Below are 3,218 nucleotides of genomic sequence, written 5' to 3'. Positions count from 1 at the left end.
ATTTTCTGGGAAAATGAGATTTTATTGATTTGGGTCATTTTCTAAGAAAATGACAAAGTATTCTTTTTGGGCCAAAATGGGATTTTGGTGTGTGTTAAAAATATATATTTTCGGAGAAAATAGTATTTTGGATTTAAGGCATATTTCATCATATGCATGCATGTTGGTCGCATTAATGTATTTTTATCTCGTAGTTATTTGGGTTATACTTACCTACGGTACAGTTCTATGGTAACGCAGATTTTGATGCAGAGGAGGATGAGGGTGAGCCTGAGGAGTCGGCTCCGCCCGAGGAGTGATTGGATCACTCGCATCCTGGTTTGGGACTTGTAAAATATTTATTTTGGATGACTGTATAATATTTAAACCTTTTTACTGATTGTATAAATTGTATTAACAATTCTGGTACTTAGCTGTATTAATTATCCGCTGCGTTGTTGTTGTACACTGTTGCATGTACACACACTTGGCACTAACGTTGGGATGTGTGACCCTGTTGTCATCATCCCGGCGTCTCGATTCTCGTGTCTCCTTACATGGGAGTCGTGGGCGCCATAGGTGGTATCAGAGCAGTTCGGCTCTGGGTAAACCCACATGTCCCTTAGGTGAAGTACCAGAAATATTATTTTAAAAATATAAGTTAAATTATTTATTTTAAGGTATCATTTAATATGGATTTGTTATCTATTTTGTTTATGTTATATTATTTTATTTTACTCTATCTTAGTTATTTCAGTGTTACTTTTGTTTTGTGTTTGATTTTGTTCGGGTGTTTAAACGGAGTTAAAGATTGCTATGACAGGAAGATGGTGAGACCAAGAAGGTAAGCTAATGAGCCCGAAGATGAATTACCATGAGGTGATGGAAATTATGCCATGGCGAGGGTGTTGAATAGGATGACAGAGTTCCTCCAACAGAATTTCCGACCGCCGCAAGGAGATTTAAATAGAGCGGTCCAAGTTGGGTGCACCTATAAGCGCTTCCTAGCGCATAGCACTCCTGCCTTTATTGGGGAGGAGGATCCACTGCGAGCTAGGAGGTGGATAGAAGATCTTGAGAGAACATTTGAGGTTTGTGGGTGCACGGAGGCCCAAATGGTATTGTATGGAAGCTATATGCTGCAAGGTGAAGCGGCAAACTGGTGGTAGACCAAGCGGCAACTCCTAGAAATGGAGTTGGGATCTTTTGCTGCTGTGTCCTGGCAGCGATTCAAGAAGGAGTTCGACGACCGTTTCTTTCCTGTTGCGGTGTGACGGCAAAAGGCTCGAGAATTCAATAATTTGGTACAATGAGACATGACAGTCGAGCAATATGCTAGGAAATTCATGGAGCTTGGGCGATTCGCTACTCACCTCATTGTGACTGAGGAGTTGCGAGTTGAGCGTTTCCAGGAGGGTCTACGCCATGATATACGCAGATAAGTAGCCTGTCTTGAGATTGTGGATTTTCAGAAATTAGTAGATTTGGCCACTATTGCAGAGCGGGAAAATACTTTTGTGGTAGGCTCCCCTTCAGGCTAGAAGAGGCGGAGTTTTGCTGGTGAGGACAGTAGTTCTGGGTCACCACATAAGTTTGTACAGAGGACTGGGGCCCGTTCTCAGGCAGCCTCTGGAGTTCGTGCAGGAGGTCGAGCTCCAGTTTGTAGCAGGTGTAATAGAGCCCATGAGGATGACTGTGGTCAGAGAGGGATCCCGTGCTTTAGATGTGGCCAGTCGGGTCACTTTGCTCGTGAGTGTCCCAGTCAAGCTCAAGGAAGTCAAGGAGGACGAGGAGGTCGACGAGGCGGGAGGAGCAGCCATAGACAGTTAGTACAAGCCCGAGTATATGCTGTGACTCCTGGTGATGTGGATTATGGGGCTCCAAAGACCCACGATGCTGGGGTGATTACTGGTATGCTTTTAATTTAATTGTTGGACTTGATGTTTGGTGTGAGTTGGTTTTTGGATTTATCTGGTGTATGTGTTGCTTCAGGTAGAGTTCGTCTATATGATTTTTATGCATGTACCTTGTTTGATTCTGGAGCGTCTCAATCTTTTGTGTCCGCTACTTTTGCGCGGATGTGCAATCTAGTCACCGAGCCGTTACCACAATCCTTAGTAGTGACTCTTCCAAATGGTGAGCTGGTGTGGTGCTCCAAGGTTGCTTTAGGCTGTCCTTTGGATTTTGGTGGGAGGACATTGGATGCAGATTTGATTGTATTCAAGTTGCTTGGATTTGACATAATTTTAGGTATGGATTGGTTGCATCGATATTCTACAAATATCAATTGTAGGAGTCGGATAATTGGCTTACAACTTTCGGATGGAGAGTATTTGGAATTCGTGGGAAGCAAGTTGAAAGCAAGACCTGCAGTTATATATGCAATTCAGGCTAAGAGAGATATAGCATGTGGAGCAGATGCTTTTTTGTTTCAAGTGGTGTCTACACCATCCGAGAAGAAGTCTTTAGTGGATATTCCGGTTGTGGAAGAATTCCCTGATGTATTCATGGACGAGTTGCCCGGATTGCCTCCTGTTCGTGATTTGGAATTTGTTATTGATTTGGAACCTGGAGCGGCTCCTGTGCATAAGGCTCCTTACCGTATGGCACCGTCTGAGTTAAAAGAGTTGAAAACTCAATTGCAGGAATTTGTTGATAAATGATTTATTCAGCCTAGTACTTCACCGTGGGGAGCGCCTGTTTTGTTTGTCAAGAAGAATGATGGTACACTCAGAATGTGCATCGACTATCGGGAACTTAACAAGGTGACTATTAAGAATAAGTATCCTCTTCCTAGAATTGATGATTTGTTTGACCAGCTTCAGGGAGCAGCTGTCTTTTCGAAGATTGATTTGAGATCAGGGTACTATCAGTTGAGAATAAGAGATAAGGACGTGCCCAAGACTGCTTTCAGGACGAGGTATGGGCATTATGAATTTAAGGTGATGTCTTTTGGGTTAGCTAATGCCCCTGCCGCTTTTATGGATTTGATGAATAGGGTGTTTCGGCCTTTTTTGGATTCTTTTGTGGTGGTGTTCCTTGACGATATTCTGATTTATTCGCAAGATGTGGAAGAACATGCTTGTCACCTTCGTTTGGCACTTGGAAAGTTAAGGGAGCATCAGTTATATGCTAAGCTAAGTAAGTGTGAATTCTGGTTGGAAGAAGTTAAATTTCTTGGACATGTGATTTCCCAGGAGGGAGTGGCCGTAGATCCTAGTAAAGTGGAAGCTGTTTTG

Source organism: Juglans microcarpa x Juglans regia, chromosome 7S (assembly GCF_004785595.1).
Source record: "Juglans microcarpa x Juglans regia isolate MS1-56 chromosome 7S, Jm3101_v1.0, whole genome shotgun sequence".
Classification (NCBI taxonomy): Eukaryota; Viridiplantae; Streptophyta; class Magnoliopsida; order Fagales; family Juglandaceae; genus Juglans; species Juglans microcarpa x Juglans regia.
Note: the sequence above shows the minus strand (reverse complement) of the source record.